Here is a 12,541-nt window from a genome sequence, read left to right as displayed (position 1 = left end):
CTAGTTTTATAAAAGGAAAACACAGCCCAGAATAAAAACTACACAATGTACCCTCCTACTACTCTGAAACTTCTCTCCAGCAAACAGTAAATACACGCCCACGAGGTTACTCAGATGAATGGGTGATGTGGGTGGATGAACCAGCTCTAAAGTGAGCTGCCCAATACGAGTTTTGACAGCAGCCTCGCTCCACTCAAAACACGCAGATGGCAGAAATCGCTCAGTTCAACGGGGATTAGGTGGGCTGAACTATCCAGTCTGAGCAGTTTCTCTGTGTCACTCAGTAGGATCCTAAACAGGAAGGTTTGCTGCTGTTTGGGAGCCCATATAGACAAATTCTCATCTCAAAAAGGGATTTTTGTTTGTTTGTTTTTTTTTCAAAATGGTTGAAAGAAGGCATGTATTGTGAGATCTTATCAGATGTGATGGCACTGAGAATGTGTATTGAAGACAATGCTAAGGTAACAACAAACCAAATTTTAGCAAAATGTTTGTAAAACTGACTGATTTAAAGCTGTTTATGTGTTGGCTGAGTTCGATGAGAAGTGGTGGACTTGTTGAATCAGGTTGACTCCAAAAGTTAATTAGGTATAGATGAACATCTGAGAACTTCATAAAAATCTGTTCAGTGTTTCATGAAGTATTTTGCTAACAGTCTGACACAGTTGACTTTAATCGGTATAGGCAAAGTTTTAAAAACAGACCTCGTGCGATCAGTTGGTACTTAGAGTATGTGGTGGGTATGACTCTCAGTTACTACCACACTAAATTATAGGTCAATATCTGCGGCCATTCTTCTGTAGTCACACATGCAGACACAAGCAAATAAAAAACCACAGACAACATAAAAACATATACATATATATGCGTGTGTGTGAATATATAATTTATATATATATATATATATAGAGAGAGAGAGATTTTTTTTTCATAAGCAGGCTCTAGAATCTAGAGGCTAGATTCTCATTCATAGCAAGCTAACCCTTCCTCTTGGTTATACATATAGAAAAACTCTTTTTGTGATGAATTTGAGCATGAATTAAAAGAAGTAAATCAAGCATGGATGATGATTCATGATTTAATTCTGTGTGTTGCAGTCTGAAACGTGGCTAAAGCACCATTTCAGTTTCAGACTGTGGATGTGCAACACAACACTGATGCACAGGTGAGTCTGCATCACAGTGTTTTAATGAGTGCTTTAACGATTCGATGCATAAATAAGCTGAGAGGATGTGATAAGGTGGTAGGTTTACAGTGAGAACTTTCACTGATCCAGAAGAGATAAATTATGATTCATTAAACATCATTCCACGTGAGACCTCCAATTAACCTTTACCGCTTTATCAAATTACGTCTCCACACTGATGCTGCCAAACACAAATTCTTTCTGTGAGGATTTTGTGAACAGGTTGGAATTTATGCAGTTCTGCTTATTAAATGCAAAGTTTACAGATGAGTCAAGGTGTACAGTTTAATTCTCTGAACACAATATAAGCCTTGCTCTTGATTGGAACCTTTAGTGTGAAAAAATACCTTTAACATATTTTGAGTCTGTGCTGCATTCATTGTCCTGGAGCAAAGTGGTAAATTTGCTGCAAAGAAACAGTCCCCAACAAATCGTTACGATAAGTAGAAGGTTAAGAAAGCTCAGCTGCTTTCAGTATTTGTCACACATTATTAGCCTTTTGAGTGGCATGACTGTAGGGATGTTACATCTCTTGGTCTTCATGTGGAAAAACTACTTTGTATTACAGAGACCCAATGCTGGAGATTCTTGTGATCCCCTGAATTTTTGTCCAGCAGCAAACTGAAGTTTTATTTAATGTTTATTTCCTGCAGCTGAAAGTTAAACCCACTTCAAGATGGCCGCCACAGCCAACTGACGTTTGAAAACACAAAAACGGCTATAACTCAGTTGATTTTACAGACATTTAGATATATGGAATGGTAGAAGCTGAAAATAGTTCACCATATACTCTAAGTGATGCACATTAACCAGCATTTTTCCTTAAAACTTTGGAACTAGTGGATAGATTTTAATTACATCTTAAGATGATCTTAGTTTAAACTCTGACATGAAATGTGGCAGGCAATATACATTCTTTGACAAGGCTTGGCAGACCCGGATTCAGAACCCGCAGACAAAAGCAAAGTTTTAAGATGTTTATTGTAGCTAAAGTGCTAACGGGTATGTTGGTTCCCTGGACTCGATCCTCTAAGAGGGAAGGAGGAGGCCCCAGATGAGGCAAGTCCACACTTGGGCGTGAATGGGGATTGACTAAGTCCCTCGGTGGGGGGCACAGGCAAAAGGGATTGTCCGGAATCAGGCAAGAAGTCAGAGCCGGGGGTTCAGAGGTGAGCAACCAAAACCAGAAGAGAACAAACCAGTAGGCGAAGTCCAGAAGGGGGAAGCGGAGTCTGTTACCAGTAGGTTGAGTACGAGACAGTGTCCGACAGGGAGCAGGCAGGAATGGAGGGTCGAGAAACAGGTAGAGGTCCGAGAACAAGGCAGGCATAAGCTGTGGTACAGCGCTAGACATTTACTTGGTGAAACCTTTCAATAATCTGGCAAGGAGAAGGTGTAGGCAGTGAACTTTAGTACTGGCTGAAACAGGTGAAGCTGATGACAGTGATTACGTTGTCATGGGATCCAGAGGCGCAGTATGAGGCTGTGGCAAGACTAAGAGCAGTAGGCGTGGTAGGAACAGAGGAAACTGTGACATTCTTCAAGGAATGCTAGGCCTTTAATATGATTTTAAACTGATCCGTTATACATCAGTACCAAATATTAATTTTGCATACCAACTTTATCCTGTTTGGGTCAAATGAGGGCAAAAATGAGCTTCTGACTGGACACCCACTACATTAATGGTCACAGCTAGTGAACAAAATTCTACAAAAAAACATCATATTTTTGAAAAACATAATATATAATTTGTTGTATTTTTGAAAAGTTGTTTCATAGTTTATGAGGTTCCTGATATGTTTATATTTACTGCATGAACTTGAGCCCAAACCACAGCAAGAAAGGCGTTGCAGGAAATAATTACTTCTGCAAAGTTCAAGTCTCATGTTCTAGCTTTGTATGAATTTCTTATATGAGCGTGTTTTTCTTAATATCTGAGGACTAGTTTTACAATTCAAATGCACGTTCTGGATGTCATGTGAATGTTCCCACACCTCCCGGCAACAACTCAACTCCACGATCCTTTAAAGGTTGGGGTCAGAGACGTGTCAAACACAAGCATTACCAAAGAGCAAATACACCCCCTGCTCTACTGTCTTTTAGCAATCCAGCTTACTCACTCTTCTGGCTTACATGTATGCATTTTTTCCATGAATTAAAATAAATGAATGTTTAAATGTTTGTTTTTTTCAATGTCTTTCTGGTTCAACAGGGTGAAAAATTATTTTATGACAACACTCCCAGCACATGGCCACTCAGATTATCATACCAGAACAAGCAAAGGGAACAGAGCTTATGACAGTAATATATTCTGATGGAAATATTAGCCTATTCCACAACATATTAAAATAGAAATCATGGTAATTGTATCAATGTCTAATTATTCTATCAATCCCCCAAAACTGGTTCTATGTTTGGATGCAATCTGAGGCCTCACCCCCTAAAAATGCTAATTAGCTACTGCTGGATAATTCAATCAGTGTTTGATGCAATAATTAACACTCTCAAGGGGATATATAGGTGATTTATGTCTCTGAGAGGCAGATTATTCTACAGTCATACCCTTATTTGTTAATCCACAAAGCAAGTGTTACCTAAAATGCTCAGTGAATTGTCAAAATGGATGCAAATATTGCATTGATCTGTAGAACTCATGATGTTCTACCATCAGTGTGACTGTTGGAATGCTTTAAATCTGAAACAAGCTGAATAACAATAATCAATAATATTTACTATCATTGATTGATTGAGTGATTGATTTTTAAAAGTCATGGATGTCACGCCCTCACTGCTAAAGTGCGAAGGAACGTTTTGTATTCTGATCAGCATATAATGATAGTTCAATATGCAGTATCAGTGATTGTATGTTGATGTCAGGTTGTGGGGAGAGCGTGGCAAACCCAATTCGCAGACTCATGATATAAAAAAACAAAAAGATTTATTTTTAAATAACAAACGTGAAAAACAAAAAGCTGACGTGGCAGCAAAAAATAACTATAACAAAAATTCCTAACAGAAATGGCAAGACGAGGCAAGGAAGAACCGTGGACAAAACAAACAACCAAACATCTAAACAGCAACAATGAATTGGCAGGGAGGTGGAGAGGAAGACCAAGTTTTAAACACTGGGGACAATCAGGTGAAGTGGGCACAGGTGAGTAATGAAGATTGACAACAGGTGGAGATGGGTGTGGCAGAAGGCAGGAGTAGACTGAGGAGGAGTGAATAGTGACAGCAAACATAAACAGGAAAAACTAAACTGAAACAATAACATAAACCGAAACAAGACAATAATCAAAACAACAAACTGAAAATACCAAACTATGACAGAAACAAGACAATAATCAAAACAACAAACTGAAAATACCAAACTATGACAGAGAGAGACAGAACATGAGAACAAAACCAAAAGTCTAAAATAAAACTCAAAAGGAAAAAACAAAACTGAAGAAAGCAGGAAAAACAAGAACCCAAAACTAAACTAGGAACAAACCCAAAAATACTAGAAATCATGACAGTTGAGGTAAATGACCAGCAGCGATCTGCACATCTGTGAGGCCACCATTCAAGCTGTACGATAAATGAATGCTTTGGAGCAAAAAACGTCATAAAAATGGCAGAAAGGAAACAAGATGGTGTTCTTGTATTTGACTATTTAACATCTTTATGACCAACCTGTGCTTTTACAATCTGTAATATGGTTTGTAAAAATAGTATGTCACCCCCACCACCACCACCACCACACCTCCACACACAAGGTGTCCTCTGTTATAAGAGCATTTTCCTGACACTGATTAAAGCAGCTCTACAGACTCATGTAAAGGTCATCTGTGGTCAGCTTGACATCAGCTCCGTCCTACAGTACACTGCACGCTGCAGACGTTATTGGGCCCGAGCAGCTGCTGCAGGACATTAGCAACCTAATGTAATGTGATACAAAAAGGTTGTACTCTTCAGTGACATGTCCATATTAAACTCACAATCATTTAAGCAAAACAAAGATCCCTAAAATGCACTTACACGACCTTCAGCAACTACTCCACATCAGAAAGCAGCAAATGTATTTTTTTAGTCTTTTCTCAGACATTTAAGACTTTTTATATCCTAACTTGTATTAAATAGACTACACTAAATTAAAGCTTGTAAATCATCCTTGGAAGACTATTATATAGACATCATATCATAGTTTTTTGCAGGATAAACACAAATAAAAGAGTTTCTTTCACATAACACATGCCTACTTTTAAACCAATTCAAGTGGAATCACAGTCAGCATTGACTGCAGCAGAATATTGTCCAAATGAAGGCAAAGACACAACATATTCATGTGTGCCTCCCATTGGCCGGTACTAGCTGGTTTCATTTGATTGGCTGATCAGGCTTAGGCATAAAATGAGATTTAAGGCACTAATTTTGTACTGACGCTCACTCCCCTGATGTTAACCAGCAGCAATATCTCACAAAATGCAAATACTACTTTGATTTTTGAGCGTGAAATAAATTTGACAGAGTTCTACATGTTTGTGATAATGGCCCAGAACATTAGTTTTTTTTTTTAACTTGAGGCAGAAATCCTCACAGGTCTGCCATTTTGCTCTAATGCTTTGTCCATAATTAAGCACAATGTGAAATGTCAAACCAGTAAAACAAAAATCAACTTCAACTTGAGTTCTGAAGCAAAACATCTAGAGATGGACCTGTCACAGGTGTCAATGTGCTACCATATAAGAACACAGCAGTCAACACCAAGGCTAATTTAATGAATCAAAACAAAAAAAAGTCCCCTTTGTTCTCCTATCAGAGTGGCTACAATAGAAAACAGAAAAAAACATAAGATCAGTGAACCAGCTTTGGCTCAGGAGGAAGAGCGGCCATTTGCCAAAAAGGAAGTTGGCAATTCAGTCTCTGCTTCCCCACCCTACATGTCAAAATGTCCTTGAGCGAGACACTGAACCAAATGCTGACTCCGATCTGTGTGTGTGTGTGTGTGTGTGTGTGTGTGTGTGTGTGTGTGTGATTGTCAACAAGACAAGAAGATCATTGAATAAAATGGAGTTCATCTACCATCTAAAATTCAGATTTTCTATAATAAATGCTATTCATTACAGCAAGGCAATGCTTTGCAGCAACAGACTGACTGATGTGAAGACCCAACAATTTTACAAATAACATGCACACAAACAAAATCTATGGTTACGCAGAAACTGCTATCATAGCTTTTTGGGAGGTGGCGGTGCGAAAATATATAACCCCAAATCAGAAAAGGTTGAGACATTGTGTAAAATATAAACAAAATCAGAATGCAATGATGTGCAAATCTCATAAACCCATATTTTATTCACGACAGACCACAGTAAACATATCAAGTGTAGAAACTGAGATATTGTACCATAGTTTGGGGAAAATCGAAGGAAAATTTGAGTTTTATGACAGTAACACATCTCCAAAAAGTTGGGACAAGGGCAACAAAAGGCTGCAGTAGAGAGTGGTACAAATAAGAAACAGCTGCAGGATCATTTTGCATCTATTTAGGGTAATTAGATACAGGTCAGTAAGAGGACTGGGTATAAAAAGAGCATTGTAGACAGGCTGAATCTCTCAGAGGTAAAGATGGCCAAAGATTCACCAGTCTGGAAAAGATAAATGGATAAAAATAGTGCAATAATCAAAAAATAATATTCCTCAACATAACATCTTGTAGACTTTAAATATCCTATTATCTCCAGTACATAATGTCAATAAAAGATCTCAAGAATCTGGAAATCTCTGTGCAAGAAGGATAAGGGCAAAAGTCAATACTGGATGTTGTAATCTTCAGGCCCTCATGTAGCACTGCATTAAAAACAGGTCTGATTTTGTTCTAGACATCACTGCATGGACTCAGGAACACTTCTACAAATCACTGTCTACCACCCACACGGTACATGGTAAATCTCTATCATGCAAAGAAGAAGCCATGAACACCATAAATGCCACCATTTTTTCTGGGCCAAAGCTCATTTAAAATAGACTGAGGCAAAGTGTAAAACTTTCATGGTCAGACAAATTGGAATTTGACAATTTTTTTGTAAACCACAGATGCCACACCCTCTGAACTAAAGAGGAGAGGGACCATCTGTCCTTTTATCAGAGCACAATTCAAAAACCAGCTTCCCTGGTGGTATAGGGGTGCATTTGTGCCAATGCCATGAGCAGCTTACACATCTGGAAAGTCATGCTTGCGAGGTAGAGGGAGCGTAAACTAACAAAACAAAGCAGAAAATAACAACAGTAAAAAAAAACACTACAAGAAATGTTTTAGTTGTTTTAGTGAAATGTTTTTTTTTCTTTTCACCTATTTCTGTAGCTTTTAGTTGCACATTTCTGCAATTCAAACTACTCAGTGAAGGTTAGGAATAGAAAAAGTATTTGAGTTTTAAAGAACTGAATAGTAGCTTATAGCTTGTGTTTATACTCACTGCATAAACTTACATATTTTTACAGCATTTTCTGCTAAATTAAAACAATATTAACTAACTAAAGTTTTTTGTTTTATGTCTGTATTCATATTTGTGCTGACAGCCTGATCTACAGTGAAAACTGAAAAAATGAACACAATATAACAGTAAAGACAGTAAAGAACCTGAATTGTTGAGCACCTGCAATCTTATTTATATAAGGATAAAAAAAAGAGTCTCCTCAGTTTCCAAATGTCTTCAGGGTATTTACAGGAGAGGTGGTGGTAGTTGTAAGACCATCGTACTGCAGGTCCAACTCTGCTTAAAAGGCATGAAGTTTAAAATAATTATATAATAAAAATATATCAAGCACATGTTATTTTCAGCGTCAAATATGTTGCATTTGTATACTGTTTTAATAAAACAGTGGGTTTAAATGATTTGCAAATTGCTGTGTTATGTGTTTGTGTGTGTTTTTCCACCTAACTTTTTTGGATGCAGCTGTGTAAAAACATTCAAAACAGGCCATTTAAATCAGCTCTAAAGTGGTGGGTCTGTGGCAACAATGGCTGTGATGAATGATGATTGGAAGTCCTTGATTGGACTGTCGAACCGAGGCCTTCAATCATATAAAAACCAAATTGCACTACTTGTTGGGTGACATTTTATGTCAACAAGTGAGAGGATTCTTTTTTTTTTACCCCATTTGGCACAATCAGCAGTATATTGACAGATTTGTGAAGAACGGAGACCCAGACGTGCCAACACAACATAATAACGCAGAATTATAATTAAGCAGATTATGATGACTCTTCTGTTCTTTATCTGCCTCTGATGATGGACGTTTGCTCCAACTAAAAACAGGCCCTGCTGAAAATATGGCTTTAATATTTACGCTTCTGTAAATCACGCCAGCCTGATGCTGATTGTTACGGCTCATTGTTTGCCAGAAGAGGTCAAGAAATGCCATAAATGCACTTTTGTAAACAAGTAAAAAAGAACGTGCTGCAGCGGAATGAGAGAGGGAAGGAGCCCTGTGGGGTAAATTTCAGATGCCATAAAGATCAAGTTGTTAAAGGCAGTCAAAGCTCATTAATATAACAGTTCATTCATCCCTATACAGCCTCTTTTTACCCCCCTGCCCTTTAACTACTTTCACCATGGAGCTTTAGTCTAAAATAAGATTGGTTTGATAGTTTTCATCTTTAAGATGTTACAAAGTGCCATGGTGCTGTGTGGCACTGCTGCTGTTTTTATTTAGGCAGCAGCAGAGAAGCCCACAAGCTACTGAGCCAAAGGAGCTTTTGTTACTAAAACTCTACACAGAAAAATCATAGGAACAATACTTTTCTCACATTTTGCTTTGCTTAGTCGAGCCACTTTTAGCTCGTTCATCCAATCCCAGCAAACTCGCTTCCAAAGTGGATTGTTGCTGCAAGAAAACAACTCCAGTTGTCAAAATTTGCAAACATTATTTTATACACCCTTACACCACTGTCAGTTTCACGTTACACAGTTATTGTGGCAGACATGTTACAATATTCCTGCTAGAAGGGGGCCCCAGACTGCACAGAAAGTGCTACAGCTAGCTGCTGCTGCTATTTGTGCTTGCAAACAACAACAGAATTAGACATAAATAACTGTGTAATGTGAAATTCAATGTGACGTGAAGGTTTATAAAGTAGTTTTTGGATGGACAGCTTTGAAATGATAGAGATTGGGGTTGTTTCAAGACGGCAGCCATTTACTTTGATCTTGGTCCCACTTGGACTAGCTGTTCATCAATCCTGTCAGAATTAAAGTATTTTTCTCCAAACAGTTACAGTCAGCTACCGGACAGATGTTACCTGCTCATAACCTTTTCATAGAACCTCACTTCAAAATGACTGAACTGTCTGTTTATTAAATGAGCTGTTTAAATCCCCAGCCTGGATGTGAAATAAATTCAATTACATTTAATTTCAGACACTTCTCAAGAACTGTGACCCTGAAAAACAATTACTTGAGTGCTTTCTTTCTAAATAAACTATATATATTGTTGTTTCTGGTTTTGTTTGAGTTCAAATTGTGTGTGTGTGAAATTTTCTTTAACAGATCTGAATGACTTTCCTTTTTTACCTCTGAAGAGTATCCTCTGTGGATCCAGCAGTGTTCCCTATCATAGGTACCAGGTTGATGTTTTATTACTGAAAAAACAGTACGACTGGACACAGTGCTTATAAATCTTATGCATTTAATTGTTGTTAGCTTTGCTTGATTTCCCCCCGGTGTGGCAAGCAGAGCTGTTGAAGAAACAGGGGAAATAAATCAGTGAAACATCGAGGTGACATCTCAACAAAATGCGACCCTAACGCTGGGACATCCTACAGTCTGCATGTACAGCATGTGTTGGATACAAGATGACTTCATTTGAGGGGTGTGTGTGTGTTGTATATATATATTATTCTAAGCACAAAATACAGGAAACTTTTCTTTAAAGGGAAGAAGCAATGCAGCCAAAAAGGATCAGGCTGTCAACCAAGTTTCTGCCTGAAATGATTTCCTGATGATAAGTCCACTGAAGTGGCTCTAGGATCACACTTCATGAAAGAAAAAAATAAAATGTAATATGTACTGCTAAATGTTTGTAACAACCATTTATGCCATACATTTAAAATATATATTGATTTTACTACAATAGAAAATAGCTACATAGCTGTCTTAATATTATTAGCTAATAATTTTAGCTAATTAATTAGGATTTATAGATAGATAGACAGACAGAGAGACAGACAAGCCTTTTTTTTGTTCTCCCATTGTAAAAAAGAAATTAAATCTAGTTTCTTGCTTTTTATTAAGCTTCCAATCTATATTCAAGTTTTGAGTGAATAATGAGGTGAAAAGATGAAAGAGAGTGAATATAATCGTTTTCTTTTTCCCCCCCAAGATTTTCTTGTTGGAACAATTGTTTCTTGGAAATAAAAAAAAGCTTCCTTGTGCTGCACACTTCACAGTCTCCGGACCACCCTACTTTCACATGAACAAAAGACAAGGCGGGTTTTCTTTTTCCCCGCTGAGAGCCTCATGGGACGTGTGACAAAGGCACTAAAGCATTAGCATTCAAATGAATTTCACAGGTGGCATACGGTGCACAAAAGGTGGTGCAGCAAAGAAATCTTGTTGTGGAACGCAAGAGACAGGACAACTTTTTTTCCCCAAACTGTGACAACCGCCTTTGAATCCCCTTCTGCTTCACTGACTCTATTTTCAGCTGACGTTAATCAATTGGATTTAACAGCCTAGAACTCATTATTTTGACTTGCTAGCTTAAAGGTGAGATGTGTTGGATCCTTAAATTTGTCCAAAAGTGAACAAAGAAACGCTGTCAGTTGTTGGAAGGAAAGAAAGAAAGAAAGAAAGAAAGAAAGAAAGAAAGAAAGAAAGAAAGAAAGAAAGAAAGAAAGAAAGAAAGAAAGAAACTCCTCTGCCTCAAGGGTTTGTTTTGTTCACTTTAAGATTTGATGGCTCAATCATCCTTGAAGAAATAATTTCCCTCTCTTGACGGTGGGACGAACCAAGAGCAATAGGGCATGGAATTTCAAGAACTTAACATTCATTAGCATTACTGAGTAGCTTGCAGGTATGCCATTTAATGTGAGTTCACCAGTTTGGAAAAAATCATTGTCTTGCTGGGAAACTCACCTGCCCTGTTCAAACCTCACCTGTCAGCTGATAAAAAAAAAGTCTGACATGAGAAGACGGCCCTACGCTCCACACAACCTATTGAAATGTGGGTGGATCTCAGCACATTTGAAAAGGGCAATCATAACGCTGCTTTGCTCTTAGTACTTGTCAAATAGGTTCTCCAAGCTATTTTCTGCATCCTTGAGATGCTCTCCTGCGCCATCATCATGCTCTACATGTCTGCTATGACTCTCTCGGATCGTATCTGGATGCATATACACACTAAAATATCAGCGCTATAATGTCACGTCTATCATGTCTAAGTTAGTTTATTTACTTTATCATGACCACAGTTATAGCCTGAAGACCTGCAAAACCATTCACTTTCTGTCAGAGAATTTTCATGTCACAGGACATTGTCATCCCGTGAGAAAGAGGGCCTAATAAATGTGACATATTTAACCTCTCAAAGTACAAGTCCTAAAGTTTTTTTGCTACCAAAGCAGCTATAAGTGTGTTTAGTATTTAAATTTTTCAAAACTGTGGTTTATTTATAGTAAATGAGTGACATAAAACGTAAATGTGATGGACTGTGATGGACTGGCAATCTGTTCATGGTGTACCCTGCCTCTTACCCAATGACACTAGAGATAGACATCAGCTCCCCACAACCGTGAAAGGAGAAATGGTTAAGAAAAGGACTAGTTGGATTAATGGACGGTCAGATGGATGGATGGATGGATGGATGGATGTTAATTACTGAGTTTTAGAGAGGATGGAGGTTTTTAAATTTGGAGCAAGAACACAGCTTTTCCACTTATCACACAGGTTTTTGCTAAGAGACCTCTACATGCATCGTCAAATTAGCAAAGTAGTTTAAGTTTTTTATGTGACACCTGTCAAAAAATAGCTATTTTGGAAAGTGCTGAATCATTGTTTTAAATGTCTTACTTAATAAGTGAAAAATCTGGTAGTTAGTGTAATGATCACGTTTGCCTGCCTCTCGCCATGTCACAATTGTAATCATGTTCATGCTTGTCACCTGCGCCCCTTCCTGATTGCACTTCCTACACCTGGGCCTCGCCCTATATATACTCTTCCTCAGCTCTCTTTCAGTGCCAGATTATGAAAGCCCACCAGCCAGTAATTTTCCAGCGATCTCGGACTGACTTCCTGTGCCTCGACCTTGCTCACGTTTCTTGGATTCACCCCTTCGCTTCACCCTCATCGGACTCAAGCCGGATCTTGGATTACT

Source organism: Kryptolebias marmoratus, linkage group LG1 (genome assembly GCF_001649575.2).
Source record: "Kryptolebias marmoratus isolate JLee-2015 linkage group LG1, ASM164957v2, whole genome shotgun sequence".
Lineage (NCBI taxonomy): Eukaryota > Metazoa > Chordata > Actinopteri > Cyprinodontiformes > Rivulidae > Kryptolebias > Kryptolebias marmoratus.
Note: the sequence above shows the minus strand (reverse complement) of the source record.